The sequence below is a fragment of the Octodon degus genome, unplaced genomic scaffold (assembly GCF_000260255.1).
Source record: "Octodon degus isolate 3935 unplaced genomic scaffold, OctDeg1.0 scaffold00104, whole genome shotgun sequence".
Taxonomy (NCBI): Eukaryota; Metazoa; Chordata; class Mammalia; order Rodentia; family Octodontidae; genus Octodon; species Octodon degus.
Window position 1 is genome coordinate 2,503,274 of NW_004524680.1, and position 16,044 is coordinate 2,519,317.

Genomic DNA, 16,044 nt, shown 5'->3' on the forward strand with positions numbered 1-16,044 from the left:
ACAAGGGCCTGAGTTCAATGCCCAGTTCTGCCAAAAAAACTAAATTAAATAAATAAATAACACAAAAAGACAAAAAAAAAAAAGACAAGGACCAAAAACAGTATAATAGATACTGGCAACTGGGAAGAAAATGTTCAAATGGGAAGGAGAACAAGGGAGGAGAGGAAAGGGGAACAAAGGAACAAGAAAAAAAAAAGTAGAATGAAAATAGGAAACAAAGATTTTATAAATAAGGAGGGGAAGAGGGGTTGAAGGGGAGGGGGGGGAACTGGTTAAAAAAAGAAACAACATGCATCATGTACAAGTTCAAATTCCCTATGATGAATGTCATCATTATGTCCATCTAAAATGTACTAATAAAAATTGTTTAACTGATGGGCAAATAATGTAGTACCATGACAAAGAACACCTCAAAAAATCCAGGCCATTGAAAAGAAAAATAGATAAATAAATAAGTAAAATAAATAAATAAAAATAAAAATAAAAAAAATTTTTAAAAAAAAAAAAAAAAAAATCCAGGCCAGCATTACAATAATATTTCCAAGGATATCCTACAAGCAATAAAACATAAGAACCTTAGGGATGCGAGGATGGCTCGGTAGAATAAGCACTGCCCTGGCAAGCACAAGGGCCTGAGTTCAACCCCCCATTCAAAAAAAAAAAACAAAAAACACACCTAAGAACCAACAGATAGCAGCAGCTCATCCCAAGCTTACTCTTAGATGCCATGAGCTTCCTGTTTCACACTTGATTTTTCCCTTCTTCCTAAAAGGCTGGTTGTATGGGTTCTACTGTCCTCTGTGGCAAGACTAAAATCACTTTTTTTTTTTTCTTTTTCTTTCTTTTTTTTTTTTTTTTTTGTACTGGGAATGGAACTCTGGACCTTGTGCTTGCCAGGCAGGCATTGTACCACTGAGCTATATCTTTGGCAAAACTGAGAAGGCTCTGGCCACTCATTTCCTTTGGTGAGCCCTCAAAACGCTTTCACAAACTCCAGTCTCAGAACCATCACAACATACCTGAAACCAGACAATCACAACCATTTGCTAATCCATCACCACTCCTGGAAGTAGGAGATTCTGGCCCAATCAACTTGGTGTCCAGAGAAAACCTAGAGTCCCCCTTTCTCTTTCTCAATCCTTGTACCTTCTTCCTCTTTCTCTATTTGATTTTGTTTTTATTTTTTTAAGATTTTATTATTTATTTGGTACAGGTTCTCATTACACAGTTCAGACTAATAGTGATCCTCCTGTCCCCAGCACTGGGATTACAGATGTGTGTTCCTACGCCTGGCTCCAGAGCCAGTGCAGTACCAGGATCAAACCTAGGTCCTTGCGCTTGCCAAGTGGCACTTAGACTAACAAGCTATGTCCCAGCCCCTGCTTCTCTACTTGAGAACACAAAAAGGGGGACCTCCTATACTCTGAATAGGAGGACACTTCCTTTCCGCATACAGGACAAGCTCTACCAAGAACCCTACAGACTCCAGTCAGGAGACTGTTCCCAGTGAGACATCCCCGAGTGACCCATTTCCCATCTCCACTTGCCTTTCTTACCCTTCCCCCCACCACACACACAATGGGCAATTCTTCCTCAAAAACATCAGGAGACATCCCCTCAAAACTGTCTCCTGCATAATCTTTCCAAACTGGGACTGAAAAGGAAACATTAAACCAAAATATTAATCTGTGTCAGGTATTTTTTCCCAGCAAAAAAAAGTAACCACATGTAATCCCAGCACTCAGGAGGCTGAAGCAGAAGGATTTCTGAGTTCAAGGCCAGCCTGGGATACAAGGCAAAAACCTTGTCTCAAAACAAAAAAAAAAAAAGAAACAAACCACACCAAACAGAAAAATACACTCTCGTGGAAATTCGTCTGCAAATGCTCAATCTCCTCCTGATGGTCTCACCATCTGACTTAAAACTTTTTTCTATCAGAACATCTCCTGTCATAGAACCATTCTGTTTTGTGTTTTGAGACAAGGTCTCACTATGTAACACAGGCTAGCCAAACTCCTATCTCAGGCTCCCAAATGTGGAAGTTGTGTGCCACCACACCTTGCTCACATGGTTATATGAATGTGAAGTGTATTCAATCTCTCACAGAGCACCCTCAATATTGGAAAATGTGGTTGATATCCCCCTTTCTCCCAGCATCACTGTTCAGCCCATTATTCCTGAACCCTTCACAAGAAAACCCTAACTGATTCTCATGCTACTCAGTATTTCAGTCTTCTAATTCCACCTCTTTCTTCACTGTTACTAACCACCTCCTGGACATCCCACACACACAGTAAGGATATCCAGGTTACAGTTCACAGCTGCCATAGTTCTCCACATCAACATTTCTGAGGGCTGGGGTGATAGCTCAGTAGAGTAAGTACTTCCTGGCAAGCACAGGGTCCTGAGTTCAATCCCCAGTACCGAGAAAAAAATTAAAAAAACTGGTCCTCCTGCTTCTGCTGTCTTCTGTCACCTTGAGCTGCTACTCCTGTGCCATGCCATCTTGCCTTTGAACCCATTGATTATGGATTCCCCAAACTTATGAGGATTCGAACCCAGGACCCTGCACTTGCCCTAAAGGTGTTTATGCTGCTGAGCTACATCCCCGGCCCCTTCCAAATGTAAATCTTAACATGTGAACAGACATCTCACCAGACAGAAGACACAGAAGGCAAACACACACAAGAAAAGGTATTCAACATTAGCTGGTAGGAAACTGAATATTAAAAAACCACAATGGGACACCATCACACCCTTACCAGACCAGCTAAAATAATAAATAAAAAGACAAAAACACCAAATGCTGGCAAGGACCACCTGGAGATACTGGGTTTTTTATGTCTTTATTGGTGTGAATGTGAAATGGTCCACCTGCCCTGGGAAAAGGCTGGATAGCCCCCCAAAGCTACTCACGCACTCTCCTTCACTCCAGCAGTCACATCCTTGGGCAGTTTAGTTAAGTACCTATTTGCTCAGTACAGAACATATGACAGTCACTGTCTTCATGAAATCTAGTACACATTTTTCATGTTTTGCACAAAAAATAATAAAAAAGGTCTAGCTGAGATCTACCTACATGACAACTCCTACATTTTGTTTCTGTATCAGTCAAGTAATCTTCTCAACTATAAAACTGGAATCATGAGCACAGCGTGAAAGCACATTGACTGTAATCCTAACACTCAAGGGGCTGAGGCAGGAAAATCACGAGTTTGAGGCCAGCCTGAGCCCCACAATGACTTCAAGGCCAGCCTGAACTCCATAGCAAAACCCTATCTCAAAAAAAAAAAAAAAAAAAAAAAACCAGAATGATTACATGATGTGACTTATTTCCCCTTATGAGAGTCATAAAGCAATCTTTTAAATAATTCTACAATATTGCCAGAGTTCAATAATAAGATTAGAAAATAAGATGTTTCTTGTATTTATATCATTTTAGAATAGCTAAACCCCACATTACTGAAAAGAATTTCACTTATAAGAAAAAAAGACAATGGAACAGTGATTACCTTCAGAAAAATGAGATGGCACAGAAAAGACTTTTCACTAAATACTGTTTTGTGACTTCTGATTTGGTACATATATTACCTATTTTTCAAATACTTAAGTATACTTAAAATCAACAATAGTAAAAATAAATAAATAAATAAATAAGGGCTGGTGAGATGGCTCAGTGGTCTAAAGCACCTACTTAGAACAAGCTTAGCAAAGCACAGGGACCACAGTTCAATCCCCCAGCACCACATGCCAGCCAGCCCTGCCCCCTGGTGGCCTGAGCTGCCCCGCCCCCCCCACACACAAATAAATAAATAAATAAATGTTAAAAAAAAATAAAAAATAAATTCCCTCATACTAGTACACATTCACAGACTTTGTTCCAAAACAAATGAAATATTAAAAAAAAAAACCTAAACCATGAAGTAACAATCTAGATCCTCACATTTGTCCCTTCCATCTCATCTCTTTGTTCCATATTATAATCAAGCAGACTATATCAATTATCCAACACTCTAGAAACATCTTTAAACAATGACACAGCTGATCACTCTCCTTGAAAATTTCCTTTCTACACTTCTAAAACATCATTCCCTTAACTTTCCTCTTTAGTATGTGAGCTCTTATTCTGCTGAGTTTCTCTTCCAGACATTCTATAAGCTTTGTTCACTGCGGTATCCTCTAGGCCTAAAAAAAAAAAAAGCAAGACCATACTCACTATCCTTTGTTAGGTAAATAAATGAATTAACCACTCCTGTTATGATTTATACGTAGATGTTCCTCCAAAGGCTCATGTAATCACAGGGAGACTTTGGGGAGGTGACTGTATCATGTGAGCATGATACTCAGCAGTGGATTAGTCCATTCATGTTTATAGCTAAATGTGATGTTAGGAGGTGAAGTCTTGTCAGAAGTGAGTCACTGTGGCTTGGTCTTCCAAGGGTCTACCCCTCCCCCTCATTCCTTCATCATTCTCTGCTTCCTGTGTGCCGTGCCATATGCAACCCTCCTCTGCCATACCATCCTGCTCTGAAGCCAGCCAACTATAGAGTGAAACCTCCTTAAACTGTGAATCAAAATAAACTTTTCCTCTTTTAACTTTGGTGTCAGATATTTTATCCCAGCAATGAGAAAAGACATGCTCCAAGACTCACATATTCCAATCTTTGCTCTACCTAAATTCACTCTTCTGATGATGTCACTCCCCTCATAATTTTACATGCCAGTGAAAATAAACCAAATTTTTCCCTCTTCTAGACATTCTGCCTGAATGTCTGGTTTTTCCCCAAACATGTCCCATCAACTCCCATTTCTATATGCTACTAGCAATTTCATTCTTTGATTCATCAGGCCAAAAACTTTATTCTTTATTCTCCAGTTTTGCTCACATTGAATAACTAGCCAACACCACAGATTTACCTTGCAAAGAGATCCAGAAGCCAAGAGTGGTGACAAACTCCTGTAATCCCAACATTCAGGAGGCTGAGGCAGGGGTTCAAGGCTAGCCTGAGCTATAAAGTGAGTTCAAGGCCAGCCTGAACTGCCTGGTGAAACCCTGTCTCAAAAAGACAAAAAAAAAAAAAAAAAAAACACCTGCTTAGGCAGACCAGGGACCAGAGTTCAATCCCCCACATGCTGTGCCAGCCCCACCCCCAGGGCACACTGAGACAGCGATTGAGACTGGGCATGGTGGCGCACACCTGTAATCCCAGAGCCTGGGAGGCTGAAAATAGAAGGATCACTACAAGCCCGATTTGTGTAGTGAGATCCTGTAGACCCTGTACTAAATAGTTTTTTTTAAAAAAGACAAAAAAAAAAAAAAAGAAAAAAAAAAAGAAAGAAAGAAATCCAAACTCCAACGAATTCTATGAAGTTAACAATGGAACTTCAACATCTGCTCAGGGGATTGATGAAGCATACTTCTAAGTATGTCTGGATCAGTCAGAAAGGAATGGCCTTGTGGTTAATGTCTGACCCCTTACTCTGGTTCTCTGACTCAGTCTTCTGCCATTATATCTCTGCCTTGGAGCCGAGTGATCACTGGTTGAAACTGTAAGCAAATTAAACTTTTCCTCCTTGCAGGTGTCAGGTATTGTCCAGCTAAAACGGCTTTCACCATTTCATCTTGCTATATCCTCAGTCAAATCCTAGGACTCTTCCATGGAACATTACAATAGAACCAACTGACTAAGGATCTCCATCTATTCTACTTTTAGCTTGTACTTCTGCTCTAAGGCCCCACAAAGTAGTCAGAGCCATTCCTTTAAAACATCAGTCAGGGGCCAGCAAGATAGCTCAGCGGACTAAGCACCTGCCTTAGGCAAGCGCAGGGACTAGGGTTCTATCACTGGCACCACATGCCACGCCAGCTCTGCCCTCAGGTGCACTGAGCCAGGCACTGAGTCCAGCGATGGTGGCACACACCTGTAATCCCAGCACTGGGGAGGCTGAAAACAGGAGGATCACTCATACCAAATACATTAAGAACAATAATAAATAAAACATCAATCAGATTATGTCATTTGTCTGCTACAAACTCAATGATTCCCCAGCCATAATGAAACAGATAACTTTCAAAGATCTACAAGCCTCCTGTCAAACCCCTATTCCTGTATTCTCTGTCTTCTTGCTGCCATTTGTCTTCACGGCATTTATCAACTAATTATGCATGGTTTATTCCTTTAGTTATTTTATTATCTGTCTCCTCAACTAGAATAAAAGTTCCATCAAGATTCAGATTTTTGTTAGCTTTGCTCATCGTTATATTGCCAATATCTAGAAATCTGGTACATAATACTTGCTCAATATATATTCAGTGAATGAACAAATAGTATTTACAATCGAAAATTCAATAGATGTTAGTTAGCAAATCTACTAGCTGTTCCAACTATATGAATTAACTCACTTAAACATCCTAAGAAAGTTAGGTATTACTGTTTTTAATCCCATTCTGGAAATGAATTAAGGTACAGAATAAGGTTAGGAAATTAAGGTTGAGCAGTTTGCCTAGACTGTATGATGGCACAAGCAGGATTTGAACTCAGGCACTGATATCAGAGCCCACACTCCAAGACACTGGAAGACTGGAGGAACATAATCACTATGCTACATTCCCCTCCCCGCCAAACTGGAGATTGAACTCAGGCCCTTGCACTTGCCAGACCAGCACTTATTCTACATTTATTTTTTTTGAAGCATACTGTTCTGAAAATTGATAATCAAGGTACTTGATATTAATTTCCCTGGCCTCTTCCCATCAATGTTCCTGGTAAAGTATATGCACAATGCACATTTAAAAGCTCTCATAGTACTTCTAGAAGCATAAACAAGGAGTAAAACAGAGCAGTTATATTGCTGAGAACTTTCACTAATTTTCCGGTATTCATGCTGAATTAATCAACTGACATATTTACGACTTTAGCAATGGATAAAAAGCACATATCAATAATTCAAGGGCTGGTGAGATGGCTCAGTGGTCTAAAGCACCTACTTAGAACAAGCTAAGCTAAATAAAGCACAGGGACCACGGTTCAATCCACAGCACCACCTGCCGGCCAGCCCCGCCCCCTGGTGGGCTGAGCTGGCCACACACACACACACACACACACACAAAATAAATAGTTTTTAAAAAAAATAAAATAATAATTCAAGAAGGGTATCACAGAAATGAAAGGCAAGCAACATTTCTTCAAAAATAAAATGCAGGACTTTTGGTACAAGAATTTCTAACCAGGCCTCTAAATACCTTAGACTTCTCCTTAAAGTATATGATTTCATGCCTAGAAGAATCACTGTCAATCATGCACATATCATTTGAAGAGTATACACTCACAAGTTTACCCAGAGTCTCAGTTCCTATTTATCCCAATTAATTAAATCTAAATATAAATTAAAAATCAAAACTAAGTATGTGGATTTTTTAGTTTTCCTTCAAGAATAACCCAAAATCAAAATTACTATACCAACCTATTAATCTGTGTCAATATACCTAATTTAATATCTTATCCATAAATACAACTTGGATCACATACTTTTTCACTTAGTAGTTATTACAACCTCTGGTTCCTTTAAATCTCTACAAGCAGATCTATTTGGATAAGACAACAGTCTACTCATTATGTAAAAAAGGTAATACTCTGTAACTACTGAAATTAATATGTGTATATCTCTCTTGGATTACAGGACAGCAATTCCCCTAAATAAATTTGGCAATTTCCCCAAATAAACTGAGTGAGTCTTTGGAAAGTCACTGAACTCCATTTCATAACAGTCTTTCTTCCTCCATAAACGAATTAAGAGGGCTGGAGAGAGAGCTTGGCGGTCTAAGCACCTGCCTGGCAAGCAAAAGGACCAGTGCTAGATCCCTGCTGGCCCCCAGAACCCAGGACAGGCCATACCAGCCATGAAAACCAGGAGGCTGAGACAAGATAATCACTATGAGTCCAAGCTGTGTAGCAAGATTCTGTACCAAATAAATAATTTTTAAAAATGAATTGAGTCATCACTACTTCCCTCCATCACATAATATACATCCATGATAGAACCTGTTTCCTGAACAAGTAGCTTATATGACACTAGTAGGTAATCCTTGTGAATACTGTAACTGTGTGAACACTGTATCTGTATGAAGCCAGAAAAAAAAAGATTCAGATTTACTGCACTAAATTCTGAAATACTGACAGGAAGGACAGTGAATACTCTTAACACCCAGTAACATCTCCCAACAAAGACATATGTTCCGAAAATGTTATTAAAGAACACTTTTGAAGTACCATATTTGATTCTGGGAATATTTCTGGGAAACTAAGGTACTGACCTACAAAAAAAATTAATTTTAAAGCTTTAACAAAAAGTGCAATAACTACACTTGCAACTGCGAAATAATCTCCAAAAATTCAGTGTTAAACACAAAATATCCAGATATGAAGTTCTACTGAAAAGCTGTAAAAGACAGCTAAGAAAATACTTAAAACACTGGTCATATAAGTAACTCCAACAGAAATGTTCAAACTATTCACTTTATCCACCCAAAGTGCTCAGTTATAACCACCTAAAACTATCACTCAGAAATGTATTCATCCAAAGAAAGCAACCACCTGAATCTCAGGTTGTATTTTAGGGGGCCCAAGTTAAGCCCATTTTTTTAAAAATCGTATAAGATTTTTTGCGCAAAGGGAGAAAAAAAGGAAGGAAATAGGTGGGAAGAGAGGGAAAGAAGAGAAACTTTAAAACCTGGAAAACACCTTCAAAGTGCTAATTGTAATGAGACCTATTCTCTTGATGGCTGTCAGAAAGTTTAAACCTGAGATCTCCCTCTTCTTCGGTGTAAAACTTTAGATCTATCCCCGCCCATCCTGAAGTCAAAGCAAAAAGATTATCATCCCTCCCAGAACCCCTACTCAGTCCACAGAAGAAAAAGAACAGGATCAAACCCTGAAGTAGAAACGTGAGATCTATACCATAGCTTCCACTGCCTCGAAGGCAACAACTACAAATCATCTTTCTTTTCAAATAAAACCCTACATCTTCTGCTGTTTCCAAACAAAAAAGATCATCTTCAACATTTTAAACTAGCCCTACGAACCCACAGATCCACCCTGACCGCATCCCAAGCTCAGGGTCTCCCCAGTTTGCCTTCCCACTCACTACCTTTGCCCGCACGATCACGCCTCACAACCTCCCACCCGCCTTCTTCGGAGCGCCCGGAGCCACCTCCTCCTCCAGCCCGGGGTCCCCGCCGCCGCCGCCCCAGCCGCCACCTCAGATCCCGCCCCACCCCGGAGCCTGCAGGGTGGAGCCCGCCGGTGGGCTGCCGGTCCGGCGGAGCACAGCACACCCCACCCCTCCTCACCCTTGGGACCTCCCCAGCCCCCAGCCAGCGGCGGAGGGGGAGGGGTCCCGAGCCTCACCTACAGCTCCGCCCCTCCCCGGGGGCGCGCTGCCCTGCCCAGCCAGGGCCGGAGCGAGGAGCCGGTGAGAGCAGGCGAACGCCTCAGTGCCAGCGGCAGGCTAAAAGCGACAGGTCCCGCCCGGCTCCTAGCACCATAACCGCCTCATCCACCTCTGAGCCACCGCCGCTGCTGCTACTGTTGCTGCTGCTGCCGCCGCCGCCGCTGCCGCCGTCGCTGCCGCCCCTCCGCCGCCTCTACCACAGAGGCCGCCACAGCCACAGCCACAGCACGGTCCGGCGCCCCCGACGTCACCGCGTCCCGCCCCCTGCGCGAGACACCTAGCCCCGCCCCCGCCAGGCGTGCGACGCCGGGCTCCGCCTCCAGCTCGCGCGCGGCCGCCTTTCCTTCCTTCGCTCCAGGAGAGTGGCGCAGGGCCAACCCCTTCTTGAGCAAGGGAAAAGGAGGCTGCCAGGCGGCAAGTGGTAACCGGGCACCCAAACTAGTCGCGGGCGTGATGCGTAGGCACGTACACAGAGCTCTTCGCACGCACCCACACGACCCCTGCGGCCTCTGGAGGGGCACGCCGGACAGTCTCTGACCAGAGGCAGTAGGTGGGAGCGAAAGTAGCAGGGTTTGGCTCCTGCTGCTTGCCGTAGGAAATGGATTGCTAGAAGCCAAGGAGCCGACTTGCCCATCGCTCAAACCGCCAAGCCGCTCCACCCCCACGGCCCGGAACCAGAGCCGCCCTGAGGAATTGCGCTGGGATTGACGCTGGAGTCACGGCTGCAGTGGGCGCCGTTTTTCCGAAGGAAGTTGGATTTTTCCGCTCACCCCACAGCATTTGCGAGATGCGACCCTCGCAGAAGGTAGTGGTCTTGACTGAGACCCTGGCACTGTATCCACAGACGTTGCAGAAGACACCACCGCAGATCCCTTTTCTGTAGTGATTGTGCCGGGAAGTGAGAGTGGGCGGAAATGAAAGTCCACATGCAGTCCCTGCTCCCTGCCAAACGTTACCTGTTTTATTTAGCCTTCACAACACCAGGGCGAATCTACCCACCAGCTGGTGCCTTATTTTTCAAGCAACCTAGTATTCCGTACTGAATCAGTCAGTATTCTTTTGTCAGAGCCTTACAAAGAGTATGACAAAGGCCGTTAATTTAAATATATAAACTATTCCTGAACCGAGAGTGGTATGAATTATACTTATTCCCAGGCTACCATTGTTTATTAACATAATTTAGAATGCTTTTGAGATGAGAAGCGTTGAATCATTTTACTCAGACTTACCTCCCACCACCATAATTAACCAGTTTACTGTCTCATTCAATTAACATTTTCCCATCCCTCAGTAATCAAAAAAACTGTTTTATCTGGCCCAGGTTCTCCAGTTGCTCCCTCCCAGGATCCTCTTAGATCATTACAGCTACTGAGTAGACTGCCTGCCCCCTCCCGTACTACCGCGTAGGACTAGCAACTATATTAAAGTTCATGCTTTTTGCACACAAGCTGACCATATAGTTGCCAGTCAAGAATTCTAAAATAAAATAGTTCATGGATATCTAAGTGTCCGCCCAGGAAAAGCCTTCTTTTTGAGGCAGGATCTCACTTTGCAGTCCAGACTGGCCTCATCTCACTGCAGTGTTCCTGCCTCAGCCTCTTCAGTGCTGGAATTTCAGGCATGCACCACTATACCTGGCTAAAAATTGACTATTTTCAAGACCTTTCTCATCCAACCCTTAAAGGCTGTTGTCAGTTTGCAAGGGAATAGATTTAATACAGGACTCATAATTCATAGGATTATTTTATAATATTCACCCAAACAGTCAAATGCAGAGAAGTGCAAGAGATCTGTCCACATGCTACAGACCCAAAGAATCCAGCTGAGGACCTAAAGTACATGGTAATGTCCTGCACGAGACCTAGAATCCATGGCATTGTTCTCCATCAGTCCAGCTGGAGGTCTAGAGCCCACAACAATATCTCATGCAAATCTGTATCAAGGATCTGCACTGGAAAGGGTCAGAGGTCTGTGATGGAAGCTAGAAACTATACCAGCAGGGTGAAGGATCTGCACTGCAGACAGGAAGTGATGCTCAAAGTAAAGACCAAAGCTCTCCCAAGGAGAACCGAAACCATCCTCAGCAACATCAAGGATCCAAACTCCTCAGATGATGAGAAAAGCTGGATTCATATTAGGAAAACCAGCCCAACAAGCTCGCCAAGAAAATGAACAACATACCATCTTCCCCTCCAATTCTCTTTTTATGCTGTTGGCAACAGTCCTCAGGTGGGTCTTCCACACCCAGAAGCACACTCAGTTCAGCGGGGTGTTCCAGGTTGACCATTAGTGAATCTACCACAAAGTCTAATGGAATTTGCCTTGTTAAGTTTTAGACTTGCTTGGGGGCCTTTCCACTTTCTCTTTCAGAATGGTACTATCTATCCAATGCTGGTTCTACCATTGTATGAACTGGTGAGGAATTTTGCCCAAGTATGATTCATCTCGTGTCCCAGTAACCTTTACCTAAACTGCAGGATCAGAAGTGTTCAGATTTTGAGTATTTTTGGATTTTGGAATTCTTGCATACACATATTTCTTGGGAATAGGATCAAAGTTTGTTTGATATACACCTTATACACATACCCTTGGGAGTGGGGGCTTACTGGTAGAACGCTTGCCTAAGAAGCTGGAAGGCCTGAGTTCAGTCTTCAACACAAAAAACAAAAAATAAATCTCATATATCCTTGAGGATCGCTGTATATGATATTTTTAATAACTTTGTGCATAATACAGTTTCATGGTGGAGAATTTTTCACCTGTGGCATCATGTCAGCACTCAAAAACTTCTGATTTTTTTTTAAAAAACTTCTGATTTTGTAGCATCACAGATTTTCATATTAGAAATGCTTAAGCTGTATTTAAGATTTTTTTTTCATATTTTTGTTTGTTTGTGAAGCAGGCTTTTACTCTGTTGCCCAGGCAGATCTCATATTTGGGATTCATGGAATGCTCCTTCCTCAGTGTCTTAGTTACTTTTCTCATTGCTGGGACAAAATACCCAACACTCACAAGTTAAAGGAGGATAGCTTTATTTCAACTCACTGCAGAGGTTTCAGTCCACAGCCAGCTGTCTCCAAGGCAGGGTGGCATGGCAGAGGGCCATCAGAGAGGAGAAATAGTCCATGGCAAGCAGGCAAGAGACAGATAAGCAGCAGCAGCAGCAGCAGCAAGCTTGCCTTTCCTTTGTTCTGTGTATCCCATCCAAGCTACAAGTTTAATAATTGGTACTAGCCACACCCAGGACTATGTTAATTCCAACCAGTGGGCTAATTAGGTATCCTACACCCTAAATCACACACATCTAGCCAGCCCTAAAATATTCTATGAGCACATGTGGCTTTGTGGGGTGACATCTCAGTCATAACTCTCAGCCTCCCAAGTGCAGGATAATAGCTGTGCTCTGTTAGGCCCTACTTAACCTACATCTAAAGAAGAATTTTTTTTTTTTTTTTTTAGTCTTTTTCAGACAGGGTCTCACTATGCAGTTCAGACTGGCCTTAAACTCACTTTGTAGCCCAGGCTGATGAACTCCCATCTATCCTCCTGCCTCAGCCTCCCAAGTGCTAGGATCACAGGCATACACCCCCAGGCCCTGCTGTGAGAAAACTATATCTAAGTAGAGTTGGTGCCGAAATGGGGTGAGACTATAGGGGCTGCTGGGATGGAGCGAATGTATTTTTCATGTGAAAAGGATTTGAATTTGGGAGATGCAAAGGCCAGAGTGTTACAGACTGAATTGGGTTCCTTTGAAAGTCATGTTAAAATTTAATGCCCAGTGAATTATACCCAGTCTGGTATTTTGGCATTCACCACCTTAGGAGATGAATGTAGACACCATTAACAGAGTGAAGATAATCAAGTGTAGTGGTACACACTGCTAATCCCAGCTAATTGAGCACCTGAAGCAGAAAAATTGCAAACTTGAGGCATGCCTGCCCAATTTTGAAGCCTTGTCTCAAAATAAGATAAATAAGCTGAGTATGTAGCTCAGTGGCAGAGCACTTGTATCCAAGGTCCAGGGCTCAGTAAGAAAAAAAGGAAAAAGACAACAGAATGAGAAAAAATTATAAACATGTACCTGATATTCTGTTTTGAATATATAAATAACACAACATTAAAAAGACAACTCATTTAAGAATGAATGGAAAATCTGAAGAAGTCTCCAGAGATGCATAAACAGCCAATTAAGAAAAAAAGTTGCTTAACTTCATTATTCATTAACAAAATGCTCTTTGATTGTTCATTAATTGAAACTTCATTGATATATAAAACCCTGAAGGATGGCTAAAATTAAAAAAAAAAAAAATAGCAAGTGTTGCTGAGATGTGGAGAATTAGAACCCTCATATATTGCTGCTGGAAATGTAAAATGATATAACCACTTTGTAGAACATTCTAGCAGTCCCTTGAGAAGTTAAAGTTACCACATGAACAGTGATTCTACTCCCAGATACATAGCCAAGAGAATAGAAAACATGTACACACAAAAAAATTATGAGTGGCATTGTTCTTAATACTTAAAAATAAATCATGAGTAACGCCTCCAAAAACCATAGTTTATAATTAATTCCTAACTCTCAAAAAAAAAAGGAGTTTTGCTCAAAGATTTACTGCCCTAACTGGGTAGGATGGCATATGCTTAAAACCCCAGCTGTTGGAGCCGGGGAGATAGCTCAGTGCTTGCCTGGCAAGTGTAAAGGTCCTGAGTTCAATCCTTGGTACCACAAAAAAAAAAAAAAAAGTAATCCTAGCTGTTTGTAAGGTTGAAGCAGAAGGATCACAAGTTTAAGGCCAGCCTAAGGAAAATATTTCCAAAATAAAAAAGCTAGGGTTATACTCAGGAGTCCCTGGGGTTCAATCACCACTATTGCCAAAAGAAATAAAACCACTCAGTGGATTATTAACAACAAATACATTTTTCTCATTAAGTTAAAAATCGGCAGGAGTTGTATGCTGGGGGAGGTTGGCTGCCCCACCCACCTATATTTTATAAACACAAATTCAAGTCAGCTCCACATGTCTCCTATTCATGGACCTGGAATAAAGAAGCTGTAGTCACTAAGTTATATTTTTCATGATGGGAAGCTCACAAGAGACCAAGCTATAAAAACTCATGTGAGACCTCTAACCAGATATGTCATACATCCTGTGAGTTCATGTTTCACTAACCAAAGAAAGTACTTCATTTTGTGGTCATGATATGAGCAAGTGTTTGCTTCCTGTGGAATCAAGAAAGAGAAGGAAAAAGATGTGGCCCTACCTTTAAGAAAACTTCCTAAAATTATGGACACTATTGTGGAGGATCTGGCAAAAGAGTGAATGCTTAAACTGGGACAAAGTACCTAGACTCTGTAAGGAGTGAATGGTTAAAATACGAGGCAAAAGCACACAAGTAATTAAAGTGCAAGCAAAAAGCATGCAGGCTATGTGAGAGATGACTGGTTAAATGTGGGGCAAAAGCACCCAGGCTGTGTGAGAATCAAATGGTTAAACAAGTTCAGTGCAGTATGTTGTGACAAGCCATTTTTCCTTCCCTTTTTCCCAGAAACACTGCCTAGCTTTGAGACAGCTCCTAAGCCAAACTGCTTTTTCTCCCACTTTTTTCTCTTACACTGATAACTAAATAGAAGCCAGAGTTCTAGGCTTGGTGGCTTGTTTCTTCTCCTGGAGTCTCCCTAATGGCGAGGTGTTCTCAACTGAGGAAATAGCCCTGTGCACCTCTCAGTGCCTAAATTAAGTCTTGTCTCCAGGTAATCTTTTTCATCCTCTAGGCCACCTCCAGTCACTCATTTTGACACACTAATGCGCATAACTCATGATAAAAACTTAATATATGGTTATCCCTTGCCTGAGAGCAGATTGGAAATGCAGTTGTCAGATGGCTCCCAAGCTTGACATTTCCCTTACTCCAACAGCAAAGTTTGAAAAAGTTCACTTGCTGTTTGGTACTTGGCTCAATCAATAGTCAACTGAACATCCAGCTTGAAAAGACTTCTACAGCCGAAAATGAATTGCATCGTGTCTCTCTGTGGACACAAAGGAGTGATTCTTCCCTCTAACCACCACTCTCACCCAGACAACATACAGTGCTTGTGTTAGTGCATTAAAATGTTCATCATTGTGCCTTTTGTGTGTGTGTGTGTATGCTTTATTTGTGTAAAATGTTGTGACCTTGGCTCCAAAGAAAGTGATACTAGCAGTAAAGCTAAGGAAAACTAAGAAGAATCATGATAGAGTTTAAAAAAAAAAAAAATCACTGTCGGGCAGGGGAGATGGCTCAGTAGAATTAAATGCTTGCCTGGCAAGTGCAAGGGCCTGAGTTCAATCCCTGGTTCCGGGAAAAAAAAATTACTGTGAAATTTGTTTAAGTCCTGAAAAAATTAATTTGTGATGTAATTTTTGGGGCCTCAAGACTGATTATTTCTCATGGAGGAAAATATGTTCAGTTCTCAAACTTTTTGATGTTCAAACATGAATTTGGAGTAAATTGAGTTCAATAACTAAGGCATCACTGTATAGTCTATTCTGAATGAACACATGCACAGTTAAAGTTCAGAAGGTCTGTCACAGAAATAAAAAGAAAATGGCTATT

General features: G+C 41.8%; 1 protein-coding gene and 1 pseudogene across 1 annotated transcript in view; one reads left to right on the forward strand and one right to left on the reverse strand.

Annotated features, from left to right (window-relative positions):
* Positions 1–9,475, forward strand: part of LOC101572302 — a 41,871-nt pseudogene extending 32,396 nt beyond the window's left edge.
* The window catches only part of Erc1 (ELKS/RAB6-interacting/CAST family member 1), a 561,464-nt gene extending 551,793 nt beyond the window's left edge, over positions 1–9,671 (reverse strand). Inside the window, exon 1 of the mRNA XM_004638944.3 lies at positions 9,408–9,671. The gene's annotated coding sequence lies outside the window, so the exon portion shown is untranslated. The remainder of the gene's footprint in view (positions 1–9,407) is intronic.
* Between the last annotated feature and the right edge of the window lie 6,373 nt (positions 9,672–16,044).